Source organism: Myotis myotis, unplaced genomic scaffold (genome assembly GCF_014108235.1).
Source record: "Myotis myotis isolate mMyoMyo1 unplaced genomic scaffold, mMyoMyo1.p scaffold_m19_p_1, whole genome shotgun sequence".
Classification (NCBI taxonomy): domain Eukaryota; kingdom Metazoa; phylum Chordata; class Mammalia; order Chiroptera; family Vespertilionidae; genus Myotis; species Myotis myotis.
Window position 1 is genome coordinate 70,371,690 of NW_023416313.1, and position 16,584 is coordinate 70,388,273.

Below are 16,584 nucleotides of genomic sequence, written 5' to 3' on the forward strand. Positions count from 1 at the left end.
AATAATTCAGGCTTCTTCTCAATATGGAACCTAAACAAAGCATGATATTGTACCAAAGAAAGGGGCTTCCATTGTTAAGTTCAACCATCAGCAAGAAATGAAATACTATGTTTCTTTCTTTAAAAAACACAACACGCACATTCATTTCACCAGCACACATACAGCAATGTATGATTCTGAAGATATCATACATTAGGGGCAAAAAAGGAATTGTATCTTGGGCACATGTAATATAACATTCTAGTCATCGCCCCACATGTGTTTGGTTAGCTGCTAAATGATCCCTGAACAAAGAGTCAGGTCAACAAAGAAGGGTGTCAAAACATCAACAGAGAGAGATCTTGTCAGAGCTTAATTAGGGCTTCCAAATAAGGAAACCAAACTAAGGATCCTATTAGCACTCAAGGAGGCATTCTTGATTTAGAAGAACCAAACTGCAGCCACTTGTCATTAGCTAACAAAAAGAAATGTTTTACCTTAATAATGACCTCCTCCTGGTGGGCTTACGTCCACAAAGACAAGCAACATGAGAAGCATTTCAGAGCCACTGTGTGCTCAGGCACACCTTCTGCAATGTTTCCGAGTTACCCTCCCCGTCACTTTTTAACACTAGAACAGTCTGAACAAGGCATGGCTTCTCTGCTGCGCTTTGACAGAAATTATTCAATAAAACACATGGCCACTTTTAAGAATAAATTTAAAAATTTGCAAGTCGCCGAAACCGGTTTGGCTCAGTGGATAGAGCGTCGGCCTGCGGACTGAAAGGTCCCAGGTTCGATTCCGGTCAAGGGCATGTACCTGGGTTGCGGGCACATCCCCAGTAGGGGGTGTGCAGGAGGCGGCTGATCGATGTTTCTCTCTCATCGATGTTTCTAACTCTCTATCTCTCTCCCTTCCTCTCTGTAAAAAATCAATAAAATATATTAAAAAAAAAAAATTTGCAAGTCACAGGAGGAAATTTTCCACCTAACAATGGGACTAACTCAAGTACCTGACTTGTATATTTCATCTATATCATGATGCTGCCTGCCTGCCTCTATGTTTTGAAGTAGTTCTTTCCTCCTCTTCAAATTACTTCATGGTCAAAGTGCTTTAAAAACTGTAAATGGTCCTACTAGTCAGTAAGAAAAAGTATGCAATGCTGAAAGAGTGTTTGCTGTCCTGTGCAGACTTAGAGACGCTAGCAACAAATAAGCAAAAGAAAATGTTCAAACCCAAATAACATCCACAAGAACATAATTCTGACTAGGAAACTTACAAGGTAGATCAAAACTTAAATTCATCCCAGCAATCAAGCAGCATGTGTCTGATGGTGCACAGGGAATCGGAAATGGTTCTTTTCCCAGGCTGGTGCAAAGGGTGGGGCAAATACTCTAAAGCTATGCAATGGTGGGGGCGGGGGGGAGAGAAAATGTGTTATTTTCTACACATCTAAAATTCATACAGTTTAGTGGCAACATTTAAATGTTTGCTACATACGTACAATCCATATGGCCTAGTGGTAACATTTAAATGCCACTATCTAATCACAGCGATACACAGAGTACCTGATTTTAGAAATCGCAGGTTACGGCCTGACCCAGAGCCGTGTGATCATCATGACTCCAACTCTGACTGGTATTCTGCACCTCAACAAGGTTCTCCAACTGCTCCCATACTTCCACTTCATGGATTTTAAATTAAATATGCACTACATTTGTTCACTGGGCACTGAGGTTAGCCAATGTAAATCTGTTTGAGGAGGTATTCATTCCCAGAAGAACTATTTTAAGATTTGACTTGTTAAAGACACACACACACACACAAACAAAACTCCTTTACCTCAAGGCAGAGAACTAAATGTCAATCTTGTCCTCTGCATGCTCAATACCGAGTGCAGCGTTTGTCACTAGGCATATGGTCGATAACTGGTTGATGAGCTGAATGAATAATAAAAGAGTGGGTGAATGTGTGAATGAATGAATGAATGAATGAGCAGAACACCTTCCTTGGGTCCCTTTTCCCTTGAAGAACTCAGTTAGGCATTTCTTTCTGCATCTTAGGCCTCAGACTGGCTTCAAGAAAGAGAAAAGGTCCTTCCTGCTTTTACTGCCTCACCCACTCTTCTTTCTCATGGGAGAGGCAGGCATTCCAAGATCAGGGAGGTAGCAGTGGATCAGAGAGTGGATAGCTTTCATACTCGAATCTTTGTTAAGCCAGGAGAGATAGTTTCTTTCTCCTGGGAACAAATCCATTTGGCCGCAGGCTTCTAAGAGAAGGGATAATTACATGACTAATATAAGAAATTGTTAAGCTTAAATGATTTCTTTGTTGTAAGTTCCCACTTTGGGAAGCACATTACTTCAGTGCACTAAATGCCTCATTAGTACTTAAGGGTATATTAGATGAATTTTTATTTTAACTTGAAATAGATTTCATTCTCAAAGCAGGAAGTACCTTTTAACTCAAAATTAAATGTGGCAAAGTAAATGCTGACAGAAAAAAATATCAAATTCATCGGAAAATAACTACACTACTACTACTACTAATAATAATGGCAGCAGCTAATATTTATTGAGCTCTTACCATGTGGCGGGCACTGTCCTCACACCCACCCTCCCAGGTGGGTAGGTATCATTATCAGACCCATCCGGAGACAGGGAAACGCTGTCCAAGATTAAACAGCTGGAAGTCAGAGTGAGGTTTCACACCCAGATAGTCTGATTCTAGGACTTGTTCTATGATCCAACTATGGCTTTTCCTATGAAAATACAAAACCTGATTTACTGAAGCAAGAAGGATTTCCAGAGATAAGCAATTACGGCATGGTTTCAATTATGGAATTCTTGAATGGTTCTTTTCAGTGTGTGGTCAATCCCTCAGCCCTGATTCAATTAGCATTTTTTATCAATAATCATTACTAACTGAAGTAATGACATTCGATTATGTCAGTGAATTCTCCCACATTTCAACCAGTGTGGCCTTCACAATTGGGTTTGGGCCCTAGGCCAACCCTACAGGGCCTGAACACAGACCGAGTAGAGATTAGAGAAAGAGAATCAGATTCGAAACCTATTCCAAAGAAAATTCAGAGGAATGCAGAGATAGGAAAATATATACTACAGGGACAAAGCACAAATCAATTTGGCTGGATTTGAAAGGTTTCTGAAGGAGAAGACAAGACAGGTGGGCCCAGGCCAAACTGTGGGAGGCCTACAACCAGCTTCATTAAGGCCTTTGAATTGTTTTCTACAACTGGTGATGAGTCACTGCAGGTTCTCAAACAGGGGATGAGGAACACCAAATGGTATTTCAGCAAAATTAATCTACAAGATTTTAAAAAATGAATTAGAAGAGAAATAGAAAATGGGCAGGAAATACCATAGCCCCTTAGCAATCCGAGACTTAACATTCACAGTTTCCACTTTTCCCAAGTGATCTCCAAATGCTCTCTTTTCTACTTTTTCTAGGGCACCGAGTCTGAGTTACGAGGTCGATTTGTGAAAGCGCGTTGGTAACGACCACTATGCTTCCACTTCTCACTTAGGGAGGTTTTTGTGTGTGTTTTTTGTTTTGTTTTGCCTAAACCAGGGTCCTGTTCTCAGTCATTCTCACTAAGTGATAAAATAGGTTTCTTCTCACAAAGTGCCTCCAAGTAAACCACAAGTGTAGAAATAAGCAGTGAGTTATAATAAAAAGACTGGTGACTGAATTGGGGAAGTCCTACACATACCTCCCTTAGAGTTGCCCAGGCATTTTTGCACTTGCCATGTTCCAGGCGTTGTGTCAGGAAGAAAAAGGTAACTGAAGTAGTTAAGGAGAAAAGGGATACAAAAAGACATCTGAAAGGAATGGCAGGACCTAGCAGCCAACTAGAGATTGGGGATGAAGGGGAAGAAGAAATCAAGAGGGCCTCTAACGTTTCAAGCCTAGGAGACAGCATGCTCATGCCCTGAGTAGAGAAATAAGAAACCTAGAGGGACCCTAGCACCTAGGAAAACGAAACAGTTGTCTGCACACTGAATAAAGATCTCAAAGTCTGAGTGAAGGGAACTCCTGTCTGTAAGAAGAGACGCCACTCGGATAATTTTAGAGTTCTTTGAAACCCATTCCAAGGGACATGGGGTTTATTCAATACTCTTCTCTTCTGTTCTTTTAATATTTTAGATTTGGGGCACCCTGACGTCTTGATTTTCCAAATCAAAATTGTGTAGTTCTGCCTTTTATTTCAGAAAACACTTTATGAATCTGGAAAAGTTCCTGGATCACTGCAAAAACTCCCAGCTTTCATGACTAGTTTCTAGACCATCCTATTCTCAGTCAGTGGCTAACAGCTAAAGTTCTGTGCATTTAAATAATGGTATCATGTTGATAGACTACATCATAATGGAGAGAGAAAGGTCACTGGTGAAATCACTTTGTTCATTTTTGGGGTTTTTATTTTGCAAGTAAAGCTTCAGGGTGACAAACATTCTGTGAAATCATTAAAGCTAGATATATACCAAGAAGGTAAAAAAAAGGGAAAGAAAAAAAAATCACAAACCACCAGCAACCTGGTTAATTGCTGAGAATTCAAACTGAGAGAATTATTCACGATGACAGAGAGCCATTATCTCAGTGTCCCCTGGCTGCTCCTGCATCCCCAACCTCATCTGTATTCCCCAGGGGAAGAGCAGCAGTGAACAGAAATGTGTTATGTGGGAAGTTATTCAGATGGCTCACAAATGGAAGCCTGGTGGCAAGAGAAAAGCAGGAGCAGTATGCAGTAAGAACGGTTTAAAAAGCAGTACTTAAGAGGAGAGGGATTTTCTTTCTCACTCTGGAAAAAAAATGTGGAGGTGCAAATGGAAAACAGAATTTGAAAGCAACTGTGCATAGGAGTCACTCCTTTCAGTTGCAGTATTTGGGGCTTTCTGCCTATGTCCCATATCAGAACAAGAAGTCTGGGAAACAATGAGCATAGTTAAAACTAGGGGTCACATGACGGGCCAAAGTTCTCTGGGCCTCCCAGATCTCACCTGCAGCCTCTCCTGAGATTTTCCATAGCAAGTGCTCAATAAATAATGTCTGCAGGAACCAGTCAGTTATAATATTCAATAACCAACTGCCAAAACCTGGGTGTCCTATGAATAAACTGCCATTCACTAGACAGAGTAAAAGTTTTCTCATTCAAATGTTTGATGCAATGGAGAATGCAAGTCAGTTAAAGCATTTTAATCAGCTAAACATTACTTCACATCTCAGTAGTTTGCTAAGAACTTTTAGCCAATATCATCCACTGTATGTAATCTTCACACTGTCCATGATATTCCATTTTATGAATGAGAAACACTAAAGCTCAGAGTGGTTAAGGAATTTAAATCCTGACAATATCAGTTGGTTTAGCTTACTCTGGGGTTGTGCTCATTTAATCCTCACACTTCCCCAAAAGCACGTCCTTTTATTGCCTCCATCAAGCAGATGAGAAATTGAGGCTCAAAGAGTTTTAGGTAATGAGCTCAAATTCTCAAGGCTAAGCAGTCACACAGTCAGTCAAGATGGGAACCGATCCTGGCAGTCTGGCCCCAGGGCCCACAGAGAACTCCTGAGGAGGGAAAGTAACAACTAGAAAGTGGGCATTTTGATTCAGAAGGCCTTGCTCTTCTCACACACCAAGCTGAGTGAAGTAGGTGGTTTCCTTCCTCTCTTCCTCCTCATCCCAAGTTCCCTCACTGACCTACTCCTCCCACGCCAGGATAAGAACAGTGGCCGGCCCCCGATTTCATCTGCATTGACGCTATCTCAGGGACTGTACAGTAATCCAACCCTCCACTCAAGAGACAGGTCTACACTCAAGAAACAGGTTTAGTCTTATAATTGTTTTTTGTTTTGTTTTGTTTTTACCAAAAGTTTACTTTCAATTCAGGGAACAGGACTGGTCTTTCTAATGTCAATAGAAAGATAGCTTTGTTTCTTAATGGTCAATAATTGTCTAAATGAACAGCTGTATTTTTATTAAGTAAAAGAGATTTGGAAAACCACACAATGGCCCTAATCTTAAAATTATTCCTACACTATATGTTGTACTGTCACCACTTTAAAAATCCACCCAACAAAATTTAGTCTTATTCCAGGTCTGCATAATTCCAGAAAGAAACCGTTCAAAAACACACATTTATGGATGGAGAGCTAATTCTAAAATAGGTATCAACCAGAACTGCCTTTTTCGGCACTGCTCCAGATACCTGAAATATATACATCAAAACCATCTGCACTCCGGAATGGGGCCACTGCTATAAGCAGTATTATTCTTAGAGTTACAAAAATTGGAGCTATCTATAAAATTTGCTCTATGGTTTTTTATTGAAAACAGCCTGAGACAAAATGTTCTTGTATGCATCTTCATAATAATCAAAATAGGATAAAGTGACAACTACCTTTGGAAAGTAGCAAAGGAAAAGGTAAAATAGCAGAACAGAAAAGTATGGTTGGTGCATGTCTGCTACATTCCACACTGTAATTTAACTGCTATGTGCCATGTAATTTAATAGTGTGGTAAGCATAAATCTATATACCAACTGCAATGATGAAATGGCTGACAAAATTCTGACATACCTTTATTTGTTTCTCCATGGAAAGCCCATTTGGCAAAGACAGTTAGTAGTAAATACTTCTAATTCTTACAAACAAGGCTTGGCTCACATTAGATAAATAACATTCTCTATAACTTAAGGTGTTTTATATTTTATTTTTTTTAGAGTTCCACCCTGTTCTATTGAGGTATAACTGTCAACTGAAAATTATATTAGTTAAAATATATTGCATAATGTTATTGCAAGGTTTTTTATAATCTCAAAAAACAGGGGAAGAACCAACATGACTCCTTTAGTCTCTTCAAACTTTAATATTAATCCACATAGTCAAAAAATAATATACCCAAAATCATGTATAAATAAATTATTTGGGAATTAATCATGTTAAATGCAAAAAGAAAATATAGATAACTATGGTGGATTCTTCAGAAGTTTAAAATGTCTTGCAAGATGATTAATGATCCCCCACCCCTTGTTCATTTCTGTGAAGCCAGCCTTTTCTTTGGGTTGCTTAAAACAGGCACATCAACCCTGTCAAGCAGCAAACGCCTTTTTAATTAATTAATTAATTTACTAGAGGCCTGGTGCATGAAATTTGTGCACGGGTAGGGTCCTTGGGCCTGGCCGGCGATCAGGGCCTATAGGGGCCTCCTGGCTGCCATCTGCGGCCTCCCTTCCCCGGCTGCCAGCTGCTGGCCTGGGCCTTCCTTCGTTCTGCGCCACCCCAGGGTGATCCACACATGTCACAGCAAATGATCCAACTCCCAGTCTCTGGGTCGAACTCCCAAGAGGACACTTTGCATATTAGCCTTTTATATATATAGACTGTCTAAAGTTTTACATATGTCTCCTTTTTCCCTGATTGGCCCCCCTGCAGCCATTCCCACCCCCAATGCCCCAGTGTCTGTGTCCATTGGTTATGTTAATATACATGTACACAAGTCCTTTGGTTGCTCTCTAAAACCCGCGCCCTGCCATTTGTCTCTGGATCTATCGTTGTTCATCAAATTATGTTGATCCTTATATCCCACATATGAGTGAGATCATGTGATATTTATCTTTCACTTCCTGGCTTATTTCACTTAGCATAATGCTCTCCAGTTCCATCCATACTGTTGTAAATGGTAAAAGTTCCTTCTTTTTTATAGCAGTGTAGTATTTCATTGTGTAGATGTACCACAGTTTTTTAATCCACTCATCTTCTGATGGGCACTTAGGTTGTCTCCAAATCTTAGCTATTGTAAACTGGAGCAGCAGACACCTTTACACTACTCAGCTGCAGGAAAAGATGGTGGCACACTTTTGATTTTTATAAATCAATAGACATTTTTGCTTTGTGTATAAGCAGAATGTATTTGTTCTTTAAAAATATTTTTTAAATCATAAAAATGAGGGCGTTCTTTAGAGTATGTGAGTGAGTGAAAGAACACAAATAGATCATATAAGGGAACAGATTTTAGGAATATAGAGAAAATGAGCTTGGGAAATTTAGATTTGCTAACATCAAGAGTAAATCTGAATCCTTGTCAAACTTCAAAAGAATAACTCAGATTTCAAGGATTTCTTTTCTCCCTTACAAAAAGAAATAGTAATACTTTTATTGATTATTTGAACAACCACATCCAAAAATCATAATGAATTCAATCACACATGATTCCTTTCTCTAGGTGCTATAATATTATATAATACATTATGCATTTTTCTCAGGCTATAATTTTGGCATTTAATGAAACTAAACAGATTGCCTTAGTGTTGCTATGGGAACATTTATCAGATGGGAAGGGGCTGGAACATTTATCAGATGGAAAGAATTCGTTAGCTCTAGAAGACTGGAAGTCCCAAGAATCATTTAAATATAGAGATTAAGAAAAAAAAAGCTCAGTTGACAATTTGGTTACACAATCTAAAATTTCTTTTAACGCATAATGTTGGAAGCTGTGTAGATCCTGCAATCCTTGGTAAAGGCTTCTGAACAAACTCAAATACAGTTGCAAATTTCTGAAGACTCTAGGAAAAGGAACAGATGGAGTTCGAATGTAAGAGAAAACTCAGTTGCTCCCAAAAGAACAGAGGAGCCAGTGTCTTCACCAGCACACCATAATAGGAGTTGCTCTGAAGCAGGCATAAGGATATTTTTTTACAGGCAGAAGTCTGTAAATGACTTGCTATACATGCATTCTGCAGGAAAATTCTACCCTTGCAGTCCTCATTTGTTAAAAAATAAAAAGTGAAATATATCAGTTAGCTAAACAACTGATTTCTACTCTTTTGACGGTTTGTAGAAAATAAACCCTCTCTTTGACCCTTGAAAATTACTTGCTGTCAGTCATCCACTCAAATGAGTGGCATTCCCAGGGACACATGCATGTACCCAATTATATACACAGCTTATAATGTCTTGGCCATGAGATTAAAATTTCTCACAAGCAAATTTTTCTAAACTTAATTTAATTTTTAAAGAATATATTTTTATTTATTTCAGAGAGGAAGGAAGAGGGAGAGAGATAGAAACATCAGTGATGAGAGAGAATCATTGATCAGCTGCTTCCTGCATGCCCCTCCAGTCTGCAACTGGGGCATGTACCCTGACCAGGAATTGAACTGTGACCTCCTGGTTCATAGGTGGACATTCAATCACTGAGCCATGCTGGCTGGGCTCTCACAAGCAAATCTGATGCACCTTCTCCTCTTCAGAATGTCTAGTTAGCTTTTACTTCTTCCTTTAGAAAATGGGCATGCCTTTGACAAACTTTATCTGTCTGCAGTCCTTACAACTCCCTTCTGTACTCTCCCCTGTATTCAGGGGCTAGAACCTTGGAAACTACATTTCCCAGAATCCTTTGGCATTTGGGTTCTGAATAATGCTTAGTTTCAGCTAATGAAAGGTACTCATGTAATATTAAATGTAAAGGAGGGTAGAAATCATTCTTAGCCCCCACACCTGACATGGCCACTTCTGTGGGCTTTGCCAAATACTTTCCTAGTGACTGACAATTCCATGTTCCATTATTAGTGACCAGTAGAGGGGCCATGGAGCAGTTTTAACTTAGTCAGGGTTTCTCTTCATTTGTGGATAGCAGCTGTGGCTTCCTGCGTGCTTGTTCACAATTTGTAGTGCAGTGAGCAATGACAACAACAAAACACTTCTGACTGATACTCTACCCCGTTCCACAATTGTGTGGGTACTTAATTCATGATTTTAAATTCCTTCTCAGTTAGAAATATCAAGCATTTCCATTTTCTATCCAGAACCCTTTCACCCAAGAAAAAGAAGCAATTTAGATCTATCCAATTTCAGAATATTCATTAGTCCACAAGTCAAGGTCATGGGGTTTTGAAAGTGACCCCACAAAATCTTGTAGCCTGAACATGGTGGTCTCTGCCGTTGTTTGGCAGAAGCTTTAAAGAGGACAGGTCATTATTCTCTTGTCCTTTTTTATCCCCACCCTTTCTACAGGGCTGAAGTCACCTTCTGGTCAAGATGTGTTAATTCTCATTCTTATTCTCCCTCTCCTCCTCTCATTTCTCCCTGTAGTTTGGAAAGGCCTGGGCCGGGTCATGGAAGCACAACTCTGGGTGTTGAGATACACATTTTGTTCCCCATTCCCTTCCTTTTTCTGGTTTGTCTCTGGATAAATATACTGCAGTTTAAATCTTCTGGATGAATTTAGGAGTAGAAGTAGGTAAAGCAGTTCTTCCCTTGTTTTTAAGTCTGCTTGAGAGGACCACAGAAGAGTCTTCCCTTTGATCAGCCTAGCTCTTCAGGCACTGCACCGAGGTGTAGGGCCAAAGGCTCAGCCAGTACCTATCTATCATAAATGATTAGATTTCTCTCCTATTGCAGGGAAACCTGGCAGATGAGAGAACTCGTGTATTTCTAATGCCACATCCAGCCCATCATTCTCTCCAGTGAAACTCATGTCCACTGAAACTCATTTTGACACACCTGAGAGAAAATATTAAGATGCTGTGTTTTTATATGTAGCGTTTTTATATTATACTAGAAGCCCATTGCATGAAGATTCATGCACTAGGTCTTCCTTCCCATGACTGCCAGCACTGGGTTTCCTCCGGCACCCAGGACCCAGGCCTTTGGTCCGGCCACAGCGGCGAAGCCAAGCCTCTTCAGTCTTCAGTCCAGCCAGAGCCTTGTGTCTTCGCTCCATGTATGCAAATTAACCGCCATCTTTGTTGCGTTAATTTGCATACTCATCTGATTGGCTGGTGGGCATAGCAGAGTGACACCAATTTGCATGTTTCTCTTTTATTAGTGTAGATGCTGTGTTTTTATATTTCTATATATATAAAAGCCTAAGTGACCGAACGACTAAACAACCAGTCAACTGGTCGCTATGACGCGTGCTGAAAACCATGCTCACTGAAATCTTTCTCCTAAACATTTCAGATTATGGACTCAACAATGGGGAATAATGTCATCTGTTAGGCTGTAAGCGCCCAGCCTGTTTTGTCTTCCAGACAGAAAGTATAGTGTCAGTCACCAGTGACTGACTGGGTCCTTAACGTGTTAATGTAGTAAATATTTCTCCTCTACACAAATAGTAAAATATTTGCTATGTCAATTTGTCATCAATGCAATCTTTGAGACAGCCACAGAAACAAGAACCCAATATCAATCCTTAAACATGCTTCATGCAATCCTTATCCTTTTATCCAGTCAGGTATAATTCTTAACTTTTTATAATTTGATATTAAACCCTTTGTCCTATTGCTTTATCTCAAAATGAGAAGAAAAATCCTTGCACATCTGAAACCGCTTTCTTCTTTGATATAGCTGTACTGTTTAAACTGGCCAAATATTATGAAACACATAGTATATGCGTACATCAACAAAATTTACTCACTCTCAAGATGAGTGGCCATACTCAAGCACATAGCAACTGGTTGTAAGTCAAATGAAAGGAATTTATCAAGTTATATACACTCAGACTGGCAACAGCTTTTTTTGGTAGTGACACAAGGCAAAATGTACATACATAAGTTTTCCTAAATAAAAACAACACAACAAAGTCTTATTTAACTTATTCCTAAGTTAAATAAGACTCATCTCACCTGGTTAATTAAGAGAATGGTGGCAGGATGACATAATGATGGAACAAACAACAGATGCAAAATTAGTTAAGTAAAATTTCAAAACATAAGGGGGTGATAAAAATACAACTGGGTAGAAGCTGGCATATTCATTTGTCAGATTTCAAAATGATGAACTTGAGTCTGCATACATATTCTGACTTGAGTATTTTAGGATGAGACACATACAACAACCATTTATAAAAATGAAGGAAGTGCTCCTCAATAAAGAAATTCTTCTGCTACAGTCAACCAACATCAACATATTCTCTTCCAAACTCAGTATAATTTCAGCAGTAAGATTTTCCTTTCACCTTAACCAATTGTTAACTTTTCTTTTTAAAAAAATTTTAATTGATTTTAGAGAGAGGAAGGGAGGGAGAGACAGAGAGAGAGAGAAACATCGATGTGAGAGAGAGAAATCGATCGGCGCCCTCCTACATGTGCCTGACCAAGGGGTCGACCCTGAAACCTGGATATGCACCCTGACGGGGACTTGAACCTGCCACCTTTTGGTGTATGAGATGACATTCCAATCAACTGAGCCATACCAGCCAGGGAAATTATTAGCTTTTCTCAAGTACACAAGTCAACAGTGTCTCTCTCATAACCCATTTTTGTGCCAAAGTAGCATACAATTGCCCTACTGGAACAGTACATTGTACCATGCTCCAACCCAACAAAGTAGATTTTCATCATGCAAAATTTAGCCTCAATACAGACATTCCACATTTGTTTATTTTAGCCAATTCCTATTGTTTCTTAAGAATTTTTTTTTCCTGAACATGCTCCCTCCCTCAGAAAAGAGTTAAAAAAAGAAAAACAAACAAAACAATTTCCTGAATTCAGTATCTCACTGCCTAAGTCATATTGTAAGAGACACTCTGTGAGGCTCACCGCATGTCACACCCTGGCCCTGTAGTTCACACTGCACAGTTTATTTCTGCAGAGAATACGTCTGTTATTTTGTACTTGCATATGTGTTGTTCCCTTCCATTAAGCCAATCATCCGAAAGTACCTAAGCCAATCCTTTAAAAGATGGATAAAAAAAGTCTTACCTCTAAGGATTCCTAAGCAACATTAATAACAGGAATACATTTACTGACTGCTACTAACAATTTATATTTCCTTAGGGTGCATTAATACATTTGAGAGCCTGCTCTATTGTGACCAAGCCAAAACACTATAACTTATTTGCTTTATGCTACTGATGTTAACAAGAACTCTTTTAGAGAACAAGAAGACAATTATAAAAACTGAAATAATAGCACATGGCCGGTCGCTCACTCTTCCCTGCCTCTCCCTTATAATTATAACTACAATTGCATATTTTAACCTGAATTCAGGAGAAAATTAGGTGAGAAATGATTTGCCTAAAGTCAAACTCCAAACTTCCACACTTTCCACAGAATATGTTATTTAGAATATCATTAATTGAAGGAAGTGGGGCAAAGGCTGAAGTACATTTATGTAGGAGGGATAATTTGGTAGGCTCTATGGATGGTCACCATGATGACAGTCTGAGGAAGCACAATCTTTACTGGAAAATAGAGACGATTCCTGCCATCACTTGGTTAAGGTAACTTAAGCTTCTAGACACACATAGAACAACATGTTTTAGGAGCTAAAACCCAGTCACATGGTTACCAAACAGACAATTTTTTGATGTTGTTCAGCTAGGCAGCTATAGGATAAAGCAACAAAAAGGGGTCAGGAAATATGTACATCGTTATTAAGTGAGTGAACAAATATTTATTTAGCAAGCCCCAAATATATTCCAGATACTGTTACAGATAATGGGAATAGGGCAATGGGAAAAAATAAATTGAACATTCTTGCTTCCCTTGAGCTTACATCCCAGTGAGAAAGACAGATTTAAAAAAAAATGAGCTACAAAGTGCATCACTGGCTGGTAAGTACAGTGGAGGTAATAAAACAGGAGTGCCTGACAGCAAGCACCTGAGAAGTGGTGAGGGTTGAGGAAGAGGAATCACTACTTTCTACAGAGCGGTCAGGAAAGGCCTCGCTGAGAAGGTGGCCTTTGAGCAAGGACAAGATGGAGGTGAGGGCCAAAGGATATACAGGTGACGAGCTCTCCAGCAAGTACAGAGCCTGTGTGAGGAAAAGACAGGAGGCCAGTGTGGCTGAGGTGAATGAATGGGGTGAAGGGAGTGGAAGATCCAATTAGAGAGGAGTCCTCTAGACTTCTGCAGTGGGAAGGGAAGCCACTTGAAGGATTAAGCAGAAGAGGAGCATAATCCTATTACTGTTTTACCAGGATTGCAGGGACTGCTGAGTTTAGAATGGGGGCAAGAGAGAAGCTGGGAACACAGATATAGGCCACTGCAACAACACAGGCAAGGCAGCCCGGCCAGAGCAGAGGCAGAGGGGATAAGACATGACCAAATTATGGGCGTACTTTAAACACAGGGCCATAAAAATGTCCAGACAGATTCTACCGAAGATGTGAAACAAAGAAAGATGTCAATAATATAGTTCTTGTTCAGTCAGTGTGGCCCAGTGGTTGAGCATTGACCTGTGAACCAGGAGATCAAAGTTCGATTCTAGATTAGGGCACATGTCTGGGTTGTGGGCTAGTGCAGGAGGCAGCCAATCAATGGTTCTTTCTCATCATTGATGTTTCTATCTCTCTCATCCTTTCCTTTCATCTCTGAAATCAATAAAGTATATTAAAAATATATATATAGTTGCTATGTACCAAGAGAAAGAACAATAGGACGATTTATAAAGGCACATAAGAAGTGTGGTTTGGGACATGTTTAGGTTTGAGATGTCTCTTATACTGACAAATGGAGATAAGCAAGCAATTAGAAATAGAAAACTGGACTTAGAGGAAAGGATTGGGCTAGAAATGCAGATATATTTAGGAAGCATCAGATTGAGGATGATTTTGAAAGCAAGAGAGCAGATGAGATATCCAAACAAAGAACGCGTAGATAGAGAACAGTCTAAGGACAGCCCTGGGAACTCTAAGAGGAGGAAGAGTCACCACGGAGACTAAGAAAAAATGGCTGCGAGTTGGGAAAACAGGAGAGTGTAGTATCCTGAAAACCAAGAAGAAAGTATTGGAAGGAAAAGGGAGTGTCTACTTGCCAAGAACTCCAATAAGTGCAGTTCTAAAAACTAAAAATTGACTGAGCAAAAAATAAATGTTCAGGTACTGTAAAGCTGAATCCTATCTATTGAAAACCACAGATACCACTATTTGAAAATTGGTTTTTAGGAGCTGTGCCATCCCACCCACTTGTCTAGCAAGTAAAATCTCTTAATATTATATTAGGTATTTGCACCAAGTCTTTTGCATTTGTTATATCTGCTTATACAGACACAATGGCATATCTGCCAAATCCACCATTTTAGCCTTAAAAATCAGTGGTGAGCCCTATCTTGATAACCCTATCTTCCTCTTTATACTTACTTGCTGAATGGTCAATAATATTCATTAAATGAAACAATAATAAAGTTATTTTGTAGGCATTAATATCAACTGCAAACAGGAAATTGAAATACCCACTTTTCCATGAGGACAATTAATTACAATGAGAAACTACAGATAAGCAGCTAAGCAATTCTTCCTAGGCACAAGAGTCAACAACTTGCCTGTTCACTGCTGAAGACCAAACTGAGTGTCTAGTATAGTAATCAGGATTAGGCAATTTAGGAAACTGAATATTTTACCTAAGTCCTGACAAAGCTGCTGGGTGAAATTCATCTTATCTTCTACGTGGATTTAGCAGAGTGCCCAGAGAAGTTGCTCCAGAAGCAGCGCAGAAGAGAATGAATGGCCTGCGTGCCCAGAGCTACCACCAAGGGCCATGCAGGTTGTGTCCTGCAACACCACTGCAGAGGGCGCTGTTCACTAGGCGACCAGGTCATGGCATGCACAGTGCAAACCAGCCCAACCACAAGTGGCAGCCTTGGGGAGGGGAGCACCAGTTAGCCTCTGACATTTATCCTAAAGCAGTCACAGTAATGGCACACACATGCTAAATACCCTTTGAGATCAATATAAATAAAAACAGGCCTACAAAGACATGCCATGCAGGAAGAGACAGTTACTAAATTATGGGTTTGATGGTTTTTACCTTGCTATGCGTGAATGTAATGTTTTCAGCACTTGATTATAAACTTCCAGAAGGCAGCGATTGATCACTAAATGCAACCTTAAAGCAATCCACAAGAAGCGCCATTAAGAAATGATGATTGAGCCAAGGCTGGTAGGACTCACTTGGATGGAGCTTTGTCCAGTATACTAAAGGCTGCAGGTTCCATCCCCGGTTGGGAGACCAGTAAATGTTCTCTCTGGCATTGATGTTCCCTTCTCTCTCTCTCTCTCTCTCTCTCTCTCTCTCTCTCTCTCTCTCTCTCTCCGCCCCCTGCCCCCGCCTTGGTCTAAGATAAATCAGCATGCTCTCAATAAGCGTATCCTCTGGTGAGAAATAAAAGAAAGAAATGGTGATTCAGAAACCATGTAAAAAGCCATGTTTTTAAGACATGCTGGTGATTTTTACCCTCTCAAATTTCAGGAGTCAGTTTAAATCTGAAGAGAAAAGACTTCATTTCACAGTGAGTGCCATGCAGCATATTTTAAATTGAAACAGAGAATTATCAGGCAGACCCAAGTTGTTTGGCTCATTTCCCCCATTTCTATAATTTTCTATGTAAAATCAGTACCTTTTTCCCATCATTTTCTTATCTGCAACATCCTCATCACAGCCCAATTAAGAACCATAACACAGGATAACAGAGTGACTTTAAATCATTTGCAGACAAAACTGTAAGATTTCTGGACTGCCAACTGAAATTGCCAAAGAATAGTGGCCTTGAAACAAATCACACAGAATCTCAGTTATTTAAAGCCTCAAGACATTATTTTCCTCATAATTACATAAAACTACATAGAAAAGAACAAAAAATACCTTC

General features: G+C 39.7%; 1 protein-coding gene and 1 long non-coding RNA gene across 4 annotated transcripts in view; both read right to left on the reverse strand.

Annotated features, from left to right (window-relative positions):
* The window catches only part of PPP3CA (protein phosphatase 3 catalytic subunit alpha), a 314,121-nt gene that overhangs the window by 113,870 nt on the left and 183,667 nt on the right, over positions 1-16,584 (reverse strand). The window lies entirely within an intron of this gene.
* Positions 879-7,403, reverse strand: LOC118671852. The gene is made up of 3 exons (XR_004972893.1): positions 2,566-7,403; positions 1,822-1,919; positions 879-1,379 (listed from the first exon to the last, which is right to left on the reverse strand). It is a non-coding gene; the product is annotated as an uncharacterized LOC118671852 (long non-coding RNA).